The sequence below is a fragment of the Macaca mulatta genome, chromosome X (assembly GCF_049350105.2).
Source record: "Macaca mulatta isolate MMU2019108-1 chromosome X, T2T-MMU8v2.0, whole genome shotgun sequence".
Lineage (NCBI taxonomy): Eukaryota > Metazoa > Chordata > Mammalia > Primates > Cercopithecidae > Macaca > Macaca mulatta.
In genome coordinates this window covers 80952057-80974707 of record NC_133426.1, presented here as the reverse complement: position 1 = coordinate 80974707, position 22651 = coordinate 80952057, and the positions used below count along the sequence as shown (strand labels likewise).

General features: G+C 40.1%; 2 pseudogenes; one reads left to right on the top strand and one right to left on the bottom strand.

The window, feature by feature from the left end:
• Positions 1 to 227: 227 nt before the first annotated feature.
• LOC100430135 (52 kDa repressor of the inhibitor of the protein kinase pseudogene) lies at positions 228 to 7771 on the bottom strand (annotated as a pseudogene).
• Positions 7772 to 16450: 8679 nt separating this feature from the next.
• On the top strand, positions 16451 to 17243 carry LOC100429938 (small ribosomal subunit protein eS6 pseudogene; annotated as a pseudogene).
• Positions 17244 to 22651: the final 5408 nt, after the last annotated feature.

Here is a 22651-nt window from a genome sequence, read left to right as displayed (position 1 = left end):
TGACAATAAATGCTATGTCTAAAATGACTTAACTAAAACAATTCCAGAGTGCTGTCAACAGAGATCACACAGAAGGAAGCGTGGCACTTTCAATGTTCTCTTCTGGAAGAACAGGTAGGTCTTCAAAGTATGAGAGTTCAAACAGGGACATTTAAACAGGTAGATTATCAATGGCTAAGGTATTCAGTGGAGCCCTATAGGCAAAGATATTTAGTGATTAAGTGACCTACATACACTGTATGACTTTTCTTCCAAATATCAAATATAAGAAAGCCTATTTTTAAAAGTCTCTTAGGTGTTTTCCATGGTTTCAGAATTATCTGTGGGAAACCCTGACTTACTTGTGTAGAGTTTAATATATGTGTCCACCATTAAATCCAGATCATGTTTTATATCAAAATTTATGTTAAGCAAAGCCAAGTTACTCAACATTTGGTCTGTCAAAATGATCCTCAAATATGCTTTAAGAAGCTTTCATCCATTTTCATACTGCTCATTCTCAACCTTCATCACAGGAAGAATACACAGGACCTTCAGCAACGCATACACATTAGGAAAAAACTTCATGTCAGGAAGGTGGAGGGCTTCATGGATGGTGGATGGAAGCTCTGTATCTTTCCCCCTGTGTTTCCATTTGATTCTCCAACAATGAAGCTCAGCTGACAGTGTGTCGGAATTGGGTAAGTCGCTTCTGTACACATCAGCATAGTGTTCCTCCGATGTGTTGAATTTCAGTTGTCCCATGACTGAGGATACCAGAGATAAACATTTAAGAGCTTTGAGGTGCTGTTCTGAGAATATATCTTTAAGTTCCTGAATAATGTGCTCCACTGTTGGGACACTTAGGGTTTCTTTACAGTAACTCTCAGAGGTTAACTGAGATTCCTGGTGAGCCCTGCGGAATTTCCCAGGGAGTTTCATTTGAATATCAAGTTTGGTTGCCAAATTTGTGGCTTCCTCAAACCAAAATTCATTATAAACTTCAACATTTTCCATCACTTCGTTGAGTGAATGCAGTACTGCAGTCAAGCTACCGCCTGTAAAGAAGACATCAGAGGTTTGCCCCTGGAGATTTTTCCCAAAGGCTCTTATAAAAGGATATTTTTAAGAACAACAATAGTAACAATGAAATTAAAATCTGTTACTGCGCTGCAGAGTACAAATGCTTGGCCAGCTATACAGTTATTCCATCTAATATTTCTCACTGAGAATGGCAGATTTCCTTCAGCTCTTTACCCCTTTCTTTACTGTTCTGAAAAAGAAATTACATTGTGAAGTTCTAAAAGCAGTTGTGGTGATCGATGGAAAAAAGAACAAACTTCCTCAATTGTTCCTAATGCAACAGATACTCCCATAACAGGTACTGATTTTGCCAACCACATATTTAAGGCACAGGAAGAGCAGAGTGTGTAGATAGCGTGGGGATCTTTCTCTAAACGTCTAGAGGCAACAACTTTCATTTTGGAAGAAAATCCGCGGGGCGAGGTGGCTCACGCCTGTAATCCCAGCACTTCGGGAGACTGAGGCAGGCGGATCACGAGGTCAGGAGATCGAGACCATCCTGCCTAACATGGCAAAACCCCATCTCTACTAAAAATACAAAAAATTAGCTGGGCGCGGTGGCGGGCACCTATAGTCCCAACTACTCGGGAGGCTCAGGCAGGAGAATGGCGCGAACCCGGAAGGCGGAGCTTGCAGTGAGCCAAGATTGCGCCACTGCACTCCAGCCTGGGCGACAGAGAGAGACTCCGTCTCAAAAAATAAAAATAAAAATAAAAAATAAAATAAAAAGAAAAAAAAAGAAAAAGAAAAAAGAAGAAGAAAATCTGCTAGACACAATGTAAGCCTGGCCACGACAATACCCCATATTGAATCCCCACTTCTCAGTTATCATAGTGTGAAACTTCACAGCCAAAATTTCTGTATCGGTTTCATAAGGCAGGAAGCCTATAAATTCCTCTCTTAGGTTATGAGATTCATCAACAAACCTCACCAACACAGGTAGGTGCTCTTCCCCTGCTATGTCCACTACATCATCACCGATAATGGAAAAGAAGTGTGAGTCTCTCACTTCCCTGTGAGTTTCTTCTCGAATACAGCTCTCACAGATCTCTAGCATCTGCCTCTGCTGTTTTTTTTTAACAAAACAACGTGTTAACTGCTGTTGTCTCAAACAGCTTTCTCAGAACCTCTTCACCAGAATTTATTCGGCACTCCAGCAATGCCTGAAAGTTATTTGGAGTAAAGAGACCTTCTGGGATTATGTCAGCCTCATGTCCATCCAGAGGTATGTTTTGCTTTCCCATCAGAATCAATATTTCAAATAGAGATTTTAGGTATTCTTTGTTTTCTTTCTCTTCAAGGGTTAGAGGTAAAATGTCCTCATTCTTGCCCTTCACCCTCTTCTTCACTGGGGTTCTGAGCATTGCTATTGTTGGTTTATTTATGTTTTTGTTCCTGCTCAGAAGTTTCATCAATTTTTTTTCTGTTTCAGTGTCCTGATTTTGTCTTCACTCAGTTCTTTTATTCGTTTTCTGTGTCTACTATGTGGGTTGTTCAAATGACTGGTAAGGTCAAATATTGTTAGTATTGCATTATCTCGAAGAAGTGTCCTATAAGGACTAGTTCGGCAGATCATGGAGGTCTCAAAATCTTTGGCACGTAATCGATAATGTTTATTTAGCTGATCAGGTGTTTTATCTTCTAAGTCTGCTCTCCTACAATTCTCCACCCACTTCTGGCATCTGGCCGGGGCCCAAGGGAACCTGAAGAAGGCCAGGTTGTACTGCGTGCTCTTCCGCGTGCACTTGTGGGCAGCGCAGAAGTTTGCCTCAGGGCAGTCCGCCTGCCCATCGGGGCTGTGGAGGGGACTGAATCAGTAATTAATAACCTTCCCAAACAGATGGCACTAGGGGTCACTGGTGAATTATACCAAACATTTAAGGAAGAAATTATATAAACTCTCTACAGTCTCTTCCAGGAGGTAGAAGCAGAGGGAACACTTCCTAATTTATTCTATGAGACCACCATTACCGAAGAACCAAAACCATATGAAGATATTACAAGAAAAGAAAACCGGCTGGGTGCGGTGGCTCAAGCCTGTAATCCCAGCACTTTGGGAGGCCTAGGCGGGCGGATCACCTGGAGGTCAGGAGGTCGAGACCAGCCTGGCCAACATGGCAAAACCCCATTACTAAAAAAATACAAAAAACTAGCCGGGCGAGGTGGCGGGCGCCTGTAGTCCCAGCTGCTCGGGAGGCGGAGGCAGGAGAATGGCGTGAACCTGGAAGGCGGAGCTTGCAGTGAGCCGAGATCCGGCCACTGCACTCCAGCCTGGGCAACACAGCGACACTCTGTCTCAAAAAAAAAAAAAAAAATACAAGATTTAGCCAGGCGTGGTGGCAGGCACCTGTAATCCCAGCTACTCAGGAGGCTGAGGTAGCAGAATCGCTTGAACCTGGGAGGCAGAGGTTGCAGTGAGCCGAGATCGTGCCATTGCACTCTAGCCTGGGGGACAAGAGCTAGACTTTCTCTCAAAAAAAAAAAAAAAAAAAAAAAAAAAAAGAAAGAAAAGAAAACTACAGGCCAACATCTCATGAATGTAGATGCAAAAAATCCCCATCAAAATATTAGTAAATATCCATAATGAATAAAAATTATGCACCTTGACCATGTGTGATTTATTCCATGTATGCAAGGCTAGTTCAACATTTGAAAATCAATTGACGTAATCCATCACATCTATAGGCTAAAAAGAAAAAATTGTATGATCATATCCATAGATGCAGAAAAATCATTTGAGAAAATTCAACACTCATTCTGTATGATGCTATAGTAGTGTATACATTTGTCAAAGCCCATAGAATGTACAAAATCAAGAATGAGCCGGGCGCGGTGGCTCAAGCCTGTAATCCCAGCACTTTGGGAGGCCGAGGCGGGAGGATCACAAGGTCAGGAGATCGAGACCACAGTGAAACCCCGTCTCTACTAAAAATACAAAAAATTAGCCGGGCGCGGTGGCGGGCGCCTGTAGTCCTAGCTACTCAGGAGGCTGAGGCAGGAGAATGGCGTGAACCCAGGAGGTGGAGCTTGCAGTGAGCCGAGATCGCGCCACTGCACTCCAGCCTGGGCAACAGCGTGAGACTCCGTCTCAAAAAAAAAAAAAAAAATCAAGAATGAAAATTTAAACTATGGACTTTGAGTGATAATGGTGTGTAAAGGTTGGTTCATCAATTTGAAATACATATACCACTTCTGGTGTGGAACGTTGATAGTGAGGGAGGCTATGCATGTGTGTGAGAAGGAGTATGTGGGATCTCCCTGTACTTTTCATTCAGTTTTGCTGTGAACCTAAAACTGTTCTAAAAAGTAAAGTCTATTGTTTTTGAAAAATGGAAGAAGCCATTCTGGGTCACACCCTAAATAACTGGTAGACCTGGAACTCAACTCCAGATTTATTTGACCACAACTGTCTTGTCCTTATCCACTGTGCCACAAGATCCACTTTGAATTTCACCCTGTTTAATATTTCTTTGCTGAACACAATTGGCTAGATGGAAAATGAACTTGACTCACCATTTAGAAAAGCAAGGAACCTAGTTTTTGTGTAGAAATTATAATAATATATTTCTACTAAAGGGTACATTTCAGAAAGAAAAATGAAGGAAAAGTTAAGACATTTCTAGATAAACAAAAACTGATTATATTTATCACTAGTAGACATGTCCTACAACAAACACTAGAGCCAATCCTTCTTCTGGGTATATACTGAAAGGAGATGAAATCACCATCTTGTAAAGATATCTGCACTCTCAAGTCATTGAAGCATTATTCACAATAGCCACAATATGGATACAACATAAGCGTCCATCAATGGACAAATGGATAAAGAAAATGTGTATATATGTATATAGATATGTGTGTGAACTTATTTATACAAACCCACATATATAATGAAATATTATTCAGCCTTTAAAAAGGAGATACTGCCATTTGCCACAAAATGGATGGACCTGGAGGACATGATGCTAAGTAAAATAAGCCAGATAAAGAAAGAAAAATATAGCATAATCTTATTTATATTGTGCACTCTATTTTTTAAAAGTCAAATATATAGTACAGAGAGAATGAAACAGTGGTTACCATGGGTAGGGATAGGGAAGAAACAGGAAAAAGTAGGTCAAGGGATACAAAGTAGCAGATATGTAGGATGAACAAGTCTAGAGTTTTAACATACCACATTAGGACTGTAGTTAATAAAATTGTGTTAAAGATTCTTGTCAACTAAGTAGAGTTTAGCTGTTCTTGTCACAAAAGAAGTAACTATGTGAGATGATAAATATGTTAATTTGCTTCACCACAGTAACTATTTTACTATCTACATGTATTCTATAACATGTTTTAAACCTGAATACACAATAAGATTTATTTTTTAAAAATGCCAAAGAGACCCGGGCGCGGTGGCTCAAGCCTGTAATCCCAGCACTTTGGGAGGCCGAGACGGGTGGATCACGAGGTCAGGAGATCGAGACCATCCTGGCTAACACGGTGAAACCCCGTCTCTACTAAAAAATACAAAAAACTAGCCGGGTGAGTTGGCGGACGCCTGTATTCCCAGCTACTCGGGAGGCTGAGGCAGGAGAATGGCGTAAACCCGGGAGGCGGAGCTTGCAGTGAGCTGAGATCCGGCCACTGCACTCCAGCCCAGGCGACAAAGCGAGACTCCGTCTCAAAAAAAAAAAAAAAAAAAAGCCAAAGAGAGTCTTCCAGACTGAAATAAAAGGAAAACAGAAAGTAATTCAAGGATAGCCAAAGAAATAAAGAACAATGGTAAAGGTAGATACACAAGTGTTATTGACTGAATTGTGTCCACCAAAATTTATGTATTAAAGTCCTGGCTTCCAGTACTTCAGGATGTGACTATATTTGGAGAAAGAGTATTTAAGAAGTAATTAAGTTAAAATAAGGTCATTGGAGTTGGACTTAATCCCATATGACTAGTATCCTTATAGGAAGCAGAGATTAGAATACAGATACCAACAGAAGAAAAACTATGCAAAGACACAGGGAGAAGATGGCCATCTACAAGCCAAGGAGAGAGGCTGCTAAAGGAACTAACCTGGTCGACACCTAGATCCAGGACTTCTATTCTCTATAACTATTGGAAAATAAATTTTTATTGTTTAAGCCACTCAGTCAGTGATTCTTTGTTATGACAGCCCTAGCTACCTAATATAATAGGTAAGTATAAAAAGCCAGTAGTAGTGCTTATTTGGTTTGTAACCATTTTATTCCGTAGAATTTAAAGGACAAAGATATAAAATAATAATTTTAAAGTTATGCTAATGGGTACACAATGTATAAAGGTGTAATTTGTGACAATAACAACATAAAAGAGAGACAGAGCTGTAAGGGGTCAGAGTTTTCTAGTACTATTGAAGCTAAGTATTAATTCAAAGTTGAGTGTTACAAAGTTAAGACAGCAATTGTAATCCCCAGGATAATCACCAAGGAAAAAACTGAAAATACACAGAAAAAGAAACAAAGAGGGATTCAAATGGTACACTAACAAAAAAATCAATTAATCACAAAAGGAAGCACTAATGGAGGAAGTGAGAAACAAAAAAGATAATGTATTAGTATGCTAGGGCATATAAATATATATGTATATATAAAATACTATATATATAAAATACTATATATATAAAAGACACATATTAGTATGCTAGGGCTGCCATAACAAAATATAACATAAAGGGTGGTTTAAACAACAGAATTGTGTTTCCTCACACTTACAGAGTCTAGAAGTTCAAGATCAAGGTGTTAGCAGGTTTAGTTTCTCCTAAGTCCTTTCTTCTTGTCTTGCAGATGGCTTCCTTCCCGTTGCATCCTCGCATGGTCTTTTCTCTATGCATGCACATCCTGGTGTCTCTCAGTGTGTCTTAGTCTAATAAGGACATCAGTCAGATTCGATCAGAGCCCACCCTAATAGCCTCATTTTTACTTACTTACCCCAAAGGCCCTATTGCAAATACAGTTATAATCTGAGGTACTGGGGGTTAGGCTTTCAACATATAAATGTTGAGGAACCACAATTCAGCCCGTAATAAGACATACAGTAAACATGGCCAGGCATGGTGGCTCACGCATGTAATGTCAGCACTTTGGGAGGTCAAAGTTGGAGAACTGCTTGAGGCCAGAAGCTTGAGACCAGCCTGGGCAACATAGTGAGACCCCATCTCTATGAAGCAAATTCAGTTAAAAAGCATTAACCAGGAATGGTGATGCACACCTGTACTCCCAGCCAGGGTGACAGAGTGAGAGCCCATATCTTTAAAAATGTAATTTGTGACATCAATAATATAAAATAGGGGAGTGACGCTGTAAAGGAGTAAAGTTTTTGTTGTTAAGTTGTTGTCAGCTTGAAATAGAATGTTATAACTTTAAAACATTTTATGTAGTTGCAATGGTAATCACAAAGAAAATACTTATAGAATATATACAAAAGGAAATGAGAAGGAAATCAAGCAGGTCACTATAAGAAAAAAAAAACAGTGAAACATGAAGGAAGGCAGTAAGAGAAGAAAGGAGGGCAAAGGGACAAAACATACAGAAAACAACAAAATGGCAATAAGAAGTACTTCTCTATCAGTAATTACTTTAAATGTAAGTGGATTAAACTCCCCAAAATACATACGTTGGCTGAATGGATAAAAAATCAGGATCCACCTGTTTGCTATCTATAGGAGACTCACCTTAGATCTAAGGACATGCATAGACTTAAAGTGAAAGGATGGAAAAAGATACTACATAAAAATGGTAACCAAACAGAGCAGGATGACTGTACTAATATCAGACAAAATAAGCTTTAAGTCAAAAACTGTTATAAGGACATTATATAGTAATAAAAGAGACAATTCATCAAAAAAAATTATAAATATTCATGCAACAAACATCAGAGCTCCTAAATATATAAACTTTGACAGAATTAAACAAGAAAAGAGACAGCAAAAAATATGAAAAATAGACAGCAAAATAGTAATAGTAATAGGAGACTTTGATACCTTACTTTTAATAATGAACAGATAGAGCAACTAGACAAAAAGTCATTAAGAAAATAAAGGACCCGAACAAAACTGTAGACCTGTTGGACCTAACAGACATATAGAACAGTCCACCCAAAAAGAACAGAATATGAACATGGGACCTTCTCTAGGAAAGACTTCACGTTAGACCACAAAACAAATCTTAACGAATTCAAAAAGATTGAAATTATGCAAAATATATCTTCCAATCACAATGAAATAAAACCAGAAATGAATAGAAGAATGAAAACTGGAAAATCCACAAATATGTGGAATTTAAATAACACATTCTTTTAAAAAAGGCTTAAAATATATTTTAATAAATAATAACACATTCATGTACAGTCAATGGGCCAGAAAGGATGTCATGCGGGAAATTAGAAAATACCTTGAGACAAATGAACATGAGAATATTACACATCAAAACTTATGGGATGCAGCAAAAGCTAAGTGTCAAGTTTATATGTGTAAACACATACATTATAAAAAGAAACATCTCAAATCAACAACCTTACTTTATACTTCAGGGAACCAGGAAAACAATAACAATCTAAATACAAAGCTAGCAGAAGGAAGGGAATAATAAAGATTAATCAGAGATAAAGAGAATAGAGAATAGAATGCATCAATGAAACTAAGAGTTGTTTTAACAAGAGCAACAAAATTGACAAATCCTTAGGCCAGTCATGGTGGCACACACCTGTAATCCCAGCACTTTGGGAGGCCAAGGTGGGAGGATTGCTTGAGGTCAGGAGTTTGAGACCAGCCTGGACAACATAGCAAGACTCTGTCTGTACCAAAAAAAAAAAAAAAAAGAAAGAAAGAAAAAACTTTTAGCTATATTAACTAAGAAAAAAAGAGAAGATTCAAATAACTAAAATCAGAAATGAAAAAAATGGAACATTACAACTGATGCCAAAGAAATTTAAATGACAGTTAAAAATATACTATGAGCAGTTGTATACCAACAAATTGAACAAACTAGAAATAGATAAATTCATAGAAACACACAACCTACCAAGACTGAATCATGAATAGAAAATATTAACATATCAATAACTAGTAAGAAGACTGAATCAGAAATCATAAAACCTCCCAATAAACACAAGCCCAGTAAGAAGGAGGCAGAACGGCTGGGCACAGTGGCTCATGCCTGTAATTCCAGCACTTTGGGAGGCCAAGGCAAGTGGATCACTTGAGGTCAGGAGTTCAAGACCAGCCTGGCCAACATGGTGAAACCCCGTCTCTACTAAAAATACAAAAATTTGCTGGATATGGTCACACGTACCTGTAGTCCCAGCTACTCAGGAGTCTGAGGCAAGAGAAAAGCTTGAACCTGGGAGTTGGAGGTTGCTATGAGCTGAGACCGTGCCACTGCACTCCAGCCTGGGCAACAAGAGTGAAACTCCATCTCAAAAGAGAAGAAGAAGGAGGAGGAGGAGGCGGAGGAGGAGAAGGAGGAGGAGGAGGAAAAGAAAGAGGAGGAAGAGGAGGAGCAAGATGGTTAAACAGAAGCCTCCATTGATTGTCCTCCCCACAGAAAAACCAAATTAAACAACTATCCACACAATAAAAGTCCCTTCATAAGAATCAATCATCAGGTGAGTGATCACAGTACCTGGTTTTAGCTTCATATCACTGAAAGAGGCCCAGAAGAGGGTAAGAAAGGCAGTCGTCAGTTGTAGACACTACATCTCTCTCATCTCCTGGCAGTGACAGTATGGTGTGGAGAGAGAATATGTGTACTTGGGAAAGGGAGAGTGCAGTGATTGTGGGACTTACATTAGAACTCAGTGCTGTCCTCTCACAGTAGAAAGCAACACTGGGCACAACTCAGCTGGCACCCATAGAGGGAGCATTTATACCAGCCCTAGCCAGAGGGGAATCACCCATCCCAGTGGTTGGAACCAGAATTCTGGCAAGCCCCACCACAATGGGATAAACTGCTCTAGCATCCTAAATAAACTTGAATGACAGTCTAGGCCACAACACCAGGCAGGGCAGCTTACAGCTCCAGGAGAGACTCCTTCCCTCAGCTTAAAGAGAAGAGAGGAAAGAGTAAAGAGGGCTTTGTTTTGCAACTTAGATATGAGCTCAGCCACAGTAGGAAAGGGCACTGGGCAGAGTCCTGAGGCCTCCATTCCAGGCCCTGGCTACCAGATGACATTTCTAGACACACCCTGGGCCAGAAGGGAATGGCTGCCTTGAAGGGAAAGACACAGTCCTGGCAAGATTAATCACCTGCTAACTGAAGAGCTCTTGGGCTCTGAATAATCAGTAGTGATATCCTGGTAATACTTACCATGGACTTTGGGGAAGACTCAGAAATATGCTGGCTTCAGGCATAACCCAGCACGTTCCAGGCTGTGGTGGTTACAGGGAGTGTATTAGTCCATTCTCACACTGCTATAAATAACTGAGTCTGGGTAGTTTATAAAGGAGAGGTTTAATTGGCTCATGATTCTGCAGGCTGTACAGGAAGCATGATGCTGGCCATCTGCTCAGCTTCTGGGGAGGCATCAGGAAACTTAAAAGCATGGCAGAAGTCAAAGGGGGAGCCAGCACTTCTCACATGGCAAAAGCAGGAGGAAGAGGGGAGGGGAGACGTGCTACACACTTTTAAACAACCAGATCTCATGAGAACTCTATCACAAGAACAGCACTGGGGGAGATGGTGCTACACCATTAGAAACCACTCCAATGTTCCAGTCACCTCCCACCAGGCCTCACCTCCAACATTGGGGATTACATTTCAACATGAGATTTGGGTGGGAACACAGATCCAAACCATGTCATTCTGCCCCTGGCCCCTCCAAAATGTCATGTCCTTCTCACATTTCAAAATACAATCATGCCTTCCTGACAGTCCCCCAAAGTCTTAACTCATTTCAGCATTGACTCAAAAGTCCATAGTCCAAAGTCTCATCTGAGACAAGGCAAGTCCCTTCTGCTTATGAGCCTGTAAAATGAAAAACAAGTTAGTTACTCCCAAGAAACAATGGGGCTACAGGCATTGGATAAATACTCCCATTCCGAAAGGCAAAAATCAACCAAAAAAATGGGGGCTATAAGCTCCATGCAAGTCCAAAACTTAGCAGGGCAGCCATTAAATCTTAAAGCTCCAAAATAATCTCCTTTGACTCCATGTCTTGCATCCAGGGTATAGTGGTGCAAGGGCTGGGCTCCCAAGACCTTGGGCAGCTCCACCCCTGAGGCTTTGCAGGGTATAGCCCACACAGCTGCTCTAATGGGCTGGCATTGAATATCTGCAGCTTTTCCAGGCACATGGTGCAAGTTGTCAGTAGATCTACTATTCTGGGGTCTGGAAGATGATGGCCCTCTTCTCACAGCTCCACTATGCAGTGCCCTAGTGGGGACTCTGTGTGGAGGCTCCAACCCCACATTTCCCCTCTGCACTACCCTAGCAAAGGCTCTCCATGAGGGCTCTGCCTCTGCACCAGGCTTCTGCCTGGACACCCAGGCTTTTCCAAACATCTTCTGAAATCTAGGGGGAGCCTCCTAAGCCTCAACTCTTGTACTGTGCACACCTGAAGGCTTAACACCATGTGGAAACTGCCAAGGCTTATGGCTTACACCCTCTGGTGCAGCAGTCCAAGTTGTATCTGGGACCCTCTCAACCATGGCTGGAGCTGGAGCAGCTGGGATGGAAGGAGCAGTGTCCCAAGGCTGCACAGTACACAAGACCCCTGTGCCTAGCCCATGAAACTATTCTTCTCTCCTAGGTCTCTGGACCTGTGATGAGAAGTGCTACCACAAAGGACTCTGAAATTCCTTGGAAGCCTTTTTCCCATTGTCTTGGTTACCAGTATTTGCTTTCCTTTGAGTTATGCAAATTTCTGTAACCTGCTTGAGTTCCTCCCCTGAAAATGGCTTTGTTTTTCCACCACATGGCCAGGCTGCTGATTTTCCAAACTTTTATGCTCTGCTTCCCTTTTAAATATAAGTTCCAGTTTTACATTATTTGTTTGCTCACACATTTGAACATAGGTAGTTAGAAGCAGCCAGGTCACATCTTGAATGCTTTGCTGCTTATAAATTTATTCTGCCAGATACCCTAAATCATCACTCTCAAGCTCAAAGTTCCACAGATCCCTAGAGCAGGGGCACAATGCCTCCAAGTTCTTTGCAAAGCATAACAAAAGTGACCATTGCTCCAGTTCTCAATAAGTTCCTCATCTCCATCTGAGTCCTCCTCAGCCTGGTCTTCATTGTCCATATCACTATCAGCATTTCGGTCACAACAATTTAACAAGTCTCTAGGAAGTTTCAAATTCTCCCTCATCCTCCTGTCTTCTTCTGAGCCCTCCACACTTCTAACCTCTGCCCATTACCAGCAGCAGTTCCAAAGCTGCTTCCACATTTTCAGGAATCTTTATAGAAATGTCCCACTCCTTGGTACCAATTTTTTGTATTAGTTAGTTCTTACACTGCTATAGAGAAATACCAGAGACTGGGTAATTTACAAAGAAAAAGAGGTTTAATTGGCTCATATTTCCACAGGTTGTACAGGAAGCACGATGCTGGTCATCTGCTCGGCTTCTGGGGAGGCCTCAGGAAACTTAAAATAATGGCAAAAGGTGAAGGGAGAACCAGCACTTCTCACATGGCTGGAGCAGGAGGAAGAGAGAGAGAGAGGGGAGGTGCTACACAATTTTAAATAACCAATTCTCGTGAGAACTCTATCAAGAACAGCACTAGGGGGATGGTGCTAAACCATTAGAACCTACTCCCATGTTCCAGTCACCTCCTACCAGGTCTCACCTCTAACATTGGGGATTACAACTCGACATGAAATTTGGGTGGGGACACAGATACAAGCTGTATCAGGGAGACACTCCTTCTGTTTGAGAAAAGAGGAAACAAGAGTAAAGAGGACTTTGGCTCTCTTGCAGCTTAGGTGCCAGCTCAGCCACACACCAAGAGCCTGTTTGGGGTCTCCGATTTTAGGCTGTGATTCTGGTATGGCATGTCTGGACCTGCCCTGGGCCTGAGGGGAGCCCACTGCCATGAAAGGAGTATCTCAGGCCTGGAGGCATTCACCACAAACTGACTGAAGAACTCTTAGACCTTTGGTGAACTTAAGTGGAAGCCAGGGAGTACTCACCACAGGCCTAAGGTGGTGGTGGCCATGGTGAGAGAGTTCTCTGCTTGTGGAAAGGGGAGGAAAGAGTGGGAGGGACTTTGTCCTGTGGTTTGAGTGCCAACTCAGCTGCAGTAGAATAGAGAACCAGGTAGATTCCTAAAGTTTCTGACTCCAGGCCCTGGCTCCCAGACAGCATCTCTGGACCCAACAGTGGTAGCAATGCAGTGGTTATTGTGGGCCTTGGGCAAGACTCAGTACCATGCTGCCTTCAGGTCTGACCCAGCAGATTCAATGCTGGTGGTCACAGAGGTACTTGTATCACTCCTCCACTAGCTCCAACCAGCTCAGCACAAACAGAGAGATTCCATTTGTTTGGGAGAAAGTAAGGGAATAGAACAAAAGTCTCTGCCTGGTAATCCAGAGAATTCTTCAGAATCGTATCCAAGACCACTAAGGTGGTACCTTTATGAGGCTACAAGAACCACAGCATTACTGGGCTTACAGTGCTTCCTAATATAAATATGACTGCAGAGACCAAAAATATAGATTAAAACCCTCAAATCTCTTTGAACACCTGGAAAGTCTTCCCAAGAAAGACAGGTACAAACAAGCCCAGACTGTGAAGACTATGATAGATATTAACTCTTCACTGCCTACACACCAATGAACATCTAAAAGCATCAAGACCATCTAGGAAAACACGACCTCACCAAACAAACTAAATAAGGCACCAGGGACAGATAATTCAAACAGATAATTCAAAATAACTGTGTTGAGGAAAGTCAAAGAAATTCAAGATAACACAGATAAGGAATTCGAAATCCTATCAGGTAAATTTAACAAAGAGATTAAAATAATTTAAAAAGAGTCAAGCAGAAATTCTGGAGCTAAAAAATGCAACTGGCATGCTGAAGAATGCATCAGGGTCTTTTAATAGCAGAATTGATCAAGCAGAAGAAGGAATTAGTGAGCTTGAAGATGGGCTATTTGAAAATACACAGTCAGAGGAGACAAAAGAAAAAAGAATAAAAAGAATGAGGCATGCCTACAAGATCTAGAAAGTAGCCTTAAAAGGGCAAATTAGAAGTTATTGGCCTTAAAGAGGAGGTAAAGAGAGAGACAGGGGTAGAAAAATTATTCAAAGGGATAACAGAGAATTTCCCAAATCTATTGAAAGAGATCAGTATTCAAGTACAAGAAGGTTATAGAACACCAAGCAGATTTAACCCAGAGAAGACTACCTCAAAATATTTAATAAACAAATTCCCAAAGGTCAGGAATAAAGAAAGGATCCTAAAAGCAGCAAGAGAAGATAAACAAATAACATACCATGGAGCTCCAATATATCTGGCAGCAGATTTTCCAGTGGAAGTCTTACAGGCCAGGAGAGAGTAGCATGACACATTTAAAGTGCTGAAGGATCAAAACATTTACCCTACAATAGTATATCTGGTGAAAATGTCCTTCAAACATGAAGGAGAAACGAAGACTTCTGAGACCAAAAAAAGGCTGAGGGATTTCATCAATATGAGATGTGCCCTATAAGAAATGCGAAAGAAAGTTCTTCAATCTAAAAGATAAGGCTGTTAATGAGCAATAAGCATTCATCTGAAGGTACAAAACTCACTGGTAATAGTAAGTACACAGAAAAACATAGAATGGTATCACCCTGTAATTGAGGTGTGTAAACAACTCATATCTTGAGTAGAAAGACTAAATGATGAACTGAAGAAAAATAATAACCACAGAAACTTTTCAAAGACATAAATAGTACAAGATATAGGCCAGGCATGTTGGCTCACGTCTGTAATCCCAGCACTTTGGGAGGCTGAGGTGGGCAGATCACAAGGTCAGGAGTTCAAGACCAGCCTGGCCAACATGGTGAAACCCCGTCTCTACCAAAAATATAAAAAGAAAATTAGCTGGGCATGGTGGCACGTGCCTGTAATCCCAGCTACTCAGGAGGCTGAGGCAGGGGAATTACTTGAACCAGGACCCAGGAGGTGGAGGTTGCAGTGAGCTGAGATTGCACCACTCTGCTCCAGCCTGGGCTACAGAGCAAGACGCCATCTCAAAAAAAAAAAAAAAAAAATATATATATATATATATATATATACACACACACACACACACACACATACATGCACACACACACACACAATAAACTTAAAAACAGGAGGACAAAATTAAAGTGTAGGGTTTTCATTAGTTTTTTCTTTTTTAGCGAGAATGGAAAATGACAAGGATGCCTACTTTCAGCACTGTTATTCAACATAGTAGTGGAAGTCCTGGCTAGGGCAATCAGAGAAGGCAAAGAAACAAAGGCATCCAAATTGGAAAGGAAGAGGTCAAATTATTCTTGTTCACACTATGCAATTAGTGTTATGTTGTCATCAGTTTAAAATAATGGGTTACAAGATATTATTGGCAAGCTTCATGGTAATCTCCAATCAAAAAACATACTATGGATACATTAAAAATAAAAAGCAAGAAATTAAATCAGACCACCTGAGAAAATCACCTTCACTAAAGGGAATACAGGAAGGAAGGAAAGAAGGAAGAGAGGACCACAAAACCACCGGAAAACAAAGAGCAAAAGTCCTTACTTATCAATAATAACATCAAATGTAAATGAACTAAACTCTCCAACTGAAATACATAGAGTGGCTGAATGGATGAAAAAATAAGATATGTTGCCTAAAACAAACATACTTCACCTATAAAGACACACATAGTCTGAAATGAAGGGATGGAAAAAGATATACCATAGTTCACATTAAAATATAAACCAAAAAAGAGCAGGAGTAGCTATTTTTATATCAGACACAATAGATTTCAAAACAAAAACTTTATGAAGAGACAGAGAACATCACTATAAGGGGTCACCTCAGCAAGAGAATATAACAATTTTAAATATATATACACCTATGCACCCAATACTGCAACACCCAGATATATACAGCTAAAGAGAGAGATAAGTCCAAATACAATAATAGTTGGAGATTTCAGCACCCCACTTTCAGCATTGGACAGATCTTCCAGACAGAAAATCAACAAGGAAATATTGGATTTAATCTGTACTATAGACCAAAGGGACCTAATAGATATTTACAGGACATTCCAGCCAATGGCTGCAGAATACACATTCTTCTCCTCACCACATGGATCATGCTCAAGGATAGACCTTATGTTAGGCCATGAAACAGTCTTAAAACATTTTAAAAACTGAAATTATAGCTATTTTCTGTGGCGCCTCAGAGGCGTTCAGCTGCTTCAAGATGAAGCTGAACATCTCTTTCCCAGCCACTTGCTGCCAGAAACTCATTGAAGTGGATGATGAATGCAAACTTCATACTTTTTGAGAAGTGCATGGCCACAGAAGTTGCTGCTGATGCTCTGGGTGAAGAATGAAAGGGTTATGTGGTCCAAATCAGTGGTGGGAATGACAAACAAGGTCTCCCCATGAAGCAGGGTGTCTTGACCTGTGGCTGTGTTGGCTTGCTTGCTACTGAGTGAGGGGCATTCCTGTTACAGACCAAGGATAACTGGAGAGAGAAAGAGAAAATCAGTTTGTGGTTGCATTGTGGATGCCAATCTGAGCGTTCTCATCTTGGTTACTGTAAAAAAAAAAAAAAAAAAAAAAAAAAGGGGGGGGAGAGAAGGATATTTCTGGACTGACTGATACTATGGTGCCTCGTAGCCTGGGGCCCAAAAGAGCTAGCAGAATCTGCAAACTTCTCAACCTCTCTAAAGAAGATGATGTCTGCCAGTATGTTGTAAGAAAGCCCTTAAACAAAGAAGGTAAGAAACCTAGGACCAAAGCATCCAAGATTCAGCATCTTGTTAATTCATGTGTCCTGCAACACAAATGGTGATGTATTGCTCTGAAGAAGCAGGGTGCTAAGAAAAATAAGGAAGAGACTGAAGAATATGCTAAACTTTTGGCCAAGGGAATGAAGGAGGCTAAAGAGAAGTGCCAAGAACAAATTGCGAAGAGATGAAGACTTTCCTCTCTGCGAGCTTCTACTTCTAAGCCTGAATCCAGTCAGGAATAAAATTTTTTGAGTAACAAGTAAATAAGATCAGACTCAAAAAAATGAAATTATATCAAATAGCTTCTCTGACCACAATGAAATAAAATAGAAATCAATAGCAAGAGGAATTTTGAAAACTATGCAAACACATGGAAATTAAATTATATGCTCCTAAATGACCAGTGGATCAATGAAGAAATTAAGAAAGAAATTGAAAAAAATTATTGAAATAAACCATAACGGAAACACAACATACCAAAACTTTACGGGACACGACAAAAACAATACTAAGAGGGAAGTTTATAGCTGTAAGTGCCTACATCAAAAAAAGAAAGCTTCAAACAAAAAATCTAATGGTACATTTTAAAGAACTACAAAAGCAAGAGCAAACCAAATCCATAGTTAGGAGAAGAAAAGAAATAATAAACATTAGAGCAGAAATAAATGAAATTGAATCAAAAAAATACAAAAGATCAACAAAACAAAAAGTTGGTTTTTTGAAAAGATAAATAAAATTGACAAACTTTTAGCCATACTAAGGAAAAAAGAGAGAGAAGACCAAAATAAATAAAATCGTGGATGAAGAAGAAGACATTACAATCAATAGTGCAGAAATTAGAAGGATCATTATGGGCTACTATGAGCAATTATATGCCAACAAATTGGAAAACCTAGAAGATATGGATAAATTCCTAGACACATACAATCTACCAAGATTGAATCAGAAAGAATTCCAAAACCTGAACAGACCAATAACAAGTAACAAAATCAAAACCATAATAAAAAGTCTGCCAGCAAAGCAAAGCCTGGAACTCAATGGTTTCACTGATGAATTTTACCAAACATTTAAAGAAGAACTAAACCAATCATGCTCAAACTACTCTGAAAAACAGAGGAGGAGGGAATACTCCCAAACCCATTCTATGAGGTCAGTATTACCCCGATATCAAAATCAGGCACCAAAACACACTATGAAAAAAACAAAAACAAAACAAAACAAAAAAACACCACAAAACCTACAGGCCAATATCCTGATGAGCATTGATGCAAAAACCATCAACAAAATACTAGGAAACCAAATTCAACAACACATTGAGCAGATAGTTCATCACCACCAAGTGGGATTTATCCCAGGGATGCAGGGGTGGTTCAATGTACACAAATCAATCTATGTGATACATCGTATCAACAGAATGAAGGACAAAAATCATATGATCATTTCAATTAATACTGAAAGAGCATTTGGTAAAATTCAGCATCCTTTCATAGTACAAACCTTTAAAAAATTGGGTAGTGAAGAAACATACCTCAACACAATAAAAGCCATATATAGCGGAACTGCAGGTAGTATACTGAATGGAGAAAAATGGAAAGTCTTTCTTCTAAGATCTGTAAAATGACAAGGATGTCCCCTTTCAGCACTGTTATTCAACATTGTACTGGAAGTCCTATCTAGTGCAATCAGAGAAGACAAAGAAATAAAGGCATCCAAATTGGAAAGGAAGAGGTCAAATTATCCTTGTTTACAGATATTATCATATTGGGAACAACCTAAATATGCCAGCAAAAAACCATTAGAACTGATAAACAAATTCAGTAAAGTTGCAGGATACGAAATCAACATACAAAGGTCAGTAGCATTTCTATATGCCAATGGCAAAGAATCTGAAAAAGAAATCAAGAAATAATCTCATTTACAATAGCTACAAATAAAATTAAATACCTAGGAATTAACTTAACCAAAGAAGTGAAAGATCTCTATAATGAAAACTATGAAACTCTGATGCAAGAAATTGAAGAGGACACAAAGAAATGGAAAGATATTCCATGTTCGTGTATTGGAAGAATCAATATTGTTAAAATGTCCATACTACCCAAAGCAATCTACAGTTTTAATGCAATCCCTATCAAAATGCCAATGACATTCTCCAACAGAAACAGAAAAAAAAAATACTAAAATTTATATGGAGCCACAAAAGATCCAAAAAAGCCACAGCTATCCTGAGCAAAAAGAGCAAAACTGGAAGAATCACATTACCTGACTTCAAATTGTACTACAGAGCTATAGTAACCAAAACAACATAGTATTGGCATAAAAATAGATGTATAGACCAATGGGACAGAATAGAGAACTCAGAAACAAATACATACATCTACAGTAAATTCATTTTCAACAGAGGTGCCAGAGGTGCCAACAGAGGCTCCAACATACATTGGGGAAAGGATAGTCTCTTCAATAAATGGTGCTGGACAAACTGGATATCTATATGCAGAAGAATGAAACTAGACACTTATCTCTTGCTGTGTACAAAAATCAAACCAAACCAGGCATGGTGGCTCACACCTGTAATCCTAGCACTTTGGGAGGCTGAGGTGGGTGGATCACGAAGTCAGGAGATCGAGACCATCCTGGCTAACACGGTGAAACCCCGTCTCTACTAAAAATACAAAAAATTACCTGGGCGTGGTGGCACGTGCCTGTAGTCCTAGCTACTCGGGAGGCTGAGGCAGGAGAACCGCTTGAACCCGGGAGGCGGAGGTTGCAGTGAGCCAAGATCGCACCAATGCACTCCAGCCTGGGCGACACAGCAAGACTCTGTCTCAAAAACAAAAAAACAAAAAGAAAAGAAAACAAACAAACAAACAAAAAAACCCACACACACACAAAAAACAATCAAATCCAGATGGATTAAAGACTTAAATCTAAGACCTCAAACTATGAAACTACTACAAGAAAACATTCAGGAAGCTCTCCAGGACATTGGTCTGGGCCAACATTTCTTGTGGAATATCCCACAAGCATAGACAACCAAAACAAAAATGGACAAATGGGGTAACATCAAGATAAAAAGCTTCTGCACAGCAAAGAAAACAATCAACAAAGTGAAGAATCAACACACAGAATGGAAGACAGTATTTGCAAACTGTACATCTGACAAGATATTAATAACCAAAATATATAAGGAGCTCAAACAACTCTATAGAAAATAAAATCTAATAATCTGATTTTAAATGGACAAAAGATCTGAATAGACATTTCTGAAAAGAAGAAATACAAATGGCAAACAGGTAGGTGAAAATGTGCTCAACATCATTGATCATCAGAGAAATGCAAATCAAAAGCACAATCAGCTACCATCTCACTCCAGTTAAGATGGCTTTTTTTTTTTTTTTTTTTTTTTTGAGATGGAGTCTCGCTCTGTCGCCCAGTCTGGAGTGCAGTGGTGCGATCTCAGCTCAGTGCAACCTCCGCCTCCTGGGTTCAAGCAATTCTTCTGCCTCAGCCTCCCAAGTAGCTGGGACTACAGGTACACGCCACCACACCTGGCTAATTTCTTATGTATTTTATTAGAGATGGGGTTTCACTGTATTGCCCAGGCTGGTCTCGAACTCCTGAGCTCAGGCAATCCACCCACTTTTATCCAAAGGACAGGCAATAATACATGCTGGTGATAATTTGGAGAAAAGGGATCACTTGTTCACTCTTGGTGGGAATGTAAATTAGTACAACCACTATGTAAAACAGTTTGGAGGTTCCACAAAAAAACTAAAAATATAGCTACTATATGATCCAACAATCCCACTGCTGGGCATATTCCCAAAGGAAAGAAAATTAGTATATCTAAGAGATATATTTTCATTGCAGCACTACTTACAGTAGTGAAGATTTGATGCACCCTAAGTGCCCATCAACAGATGAATGGATAAAGAAAATGTGGTACATATACACAATGGAGCAATATTCAGCCATAAAAAAGAATGAGGTTCTGTCATTTGCAACAACATGGATGGAACTGGAGATCATTATGTTAAGTGAAATAAACCAGGCACAGGAAGACAAACTCACATGTTCTCACTTATTTGTGGGAGTTAAAATTAAAACAATTGAACTGATGGAGATAGAGAGTAGAATGATGGCTACCACAGGCTGGGAAGGGTAGTGGGAGTTTGGTGAGAGAAGTGGGGATGGTTAATGGGTACAAAAAAATAGAAAGAATGAATAAGATCTGTTATTTGATAGCACAATAGAATGACTATAGTCAACAATAATTTAATTGTACATTTTAAAATAACTAAAAGAGTGTAATTGGTTTGTAGCATAAAGGGTAAATGGTTGAGATGAGAGATACCCCATTTACTCTGATGTGACTAGTACACATTTTATGCTTGTATCAAAATATCCCATATACCCTATATACACCTACTATGTACCCACCAAAAATAAAAATAAAAAATAAAAAGAATTAAAAATGCATTTCAGGACATCCCCTCCAAACACCTGTGGGTGGACAAATTATAGTTCACAGTTGCTCCTATATCCCTCATCACAATTGACCTTCCCCCCAACCGTGGGAGGCAATTGCTCTTATGCCAGGTTACAGGTGGGGAAATTGAGGCATCTGCTCTTCCCATGCCCACTCTATCCCCCAATGAAAGCACTATTGGGAGTGGCACTATAACCCCAAGATGGAGGCATGGAGGGCAGCAGAAGCTGAGCCACAGTCCTTGCGCACTCCCTGGCCTGCCCCTTGGAGAGCATGCGGAAGAGGAAGTAGAAGTCTCAGATCTGCTTCTCTCTGAGAATATGGATCATTGTCTTCTGGATTCCTCTCCCCCTTAACATGGAGGAAAAACTCCAAAATGAACTTGCTTGTGCTCCACTCCCTCAGTCCTTCTCTCACGATTCAATAAAATTATCATTACTGAGGGCTGATTTCCAGGACTTTGATTGATGCCTATAGGCTACCAAAGGAAGGATTCTTTGAGCTGTTAATGGAGGGGAAAACAGGAAGTCATTTTTAAAAATAATTGTTATTACATATCTTCTCCCTGGTAGCATGCATTCCCCAAGTCTCTGATCCTCCCATATCTGGTTTATTGCTAGGGCTTATATGAATTGCCCAATTTCCCATGGCAACTCAGATGACCCCAGAAGACTAGCTCAACTCCCCAAGACATTTGTATGATTTTCTAGTTGGGGACCTATCTCCACAAAGAAGACCACTATCTATACCCACCTATGGGGGCTTCCTGCTCACTAACAAGAACGTGTAGAATAGAGTTTATGCTCCCTAGGCTTATATATTTTCTCTGTCAATTATTTGTTCATTAGTTTAGATAGTTCGCTGTTATTCTTCCAGTTTCAGTTTCTTCATTTGTACAATTTGGTTAAAAATAATTACTCTTTAGGCCGGGTGCAGTGGCTCACGCCTGTAATCCCAGCACTTTGGGAGGCCAAGGCGGGCGGATCACGAGGTCAGGAGATCGAGACCATCCCGGCTAACACAGTGAAACCCTGTCTCTACCAAAAAAAAAAAAAAAATACCAAAAAAAAAAAAAAAAATTAGCCGGGCGTGGTGGCAGACGCCTGTAGTCCCAGCTACACTGGAAGCTGAGGCAGGAGAATGGCGTGAACCCAGGAGGTGGAG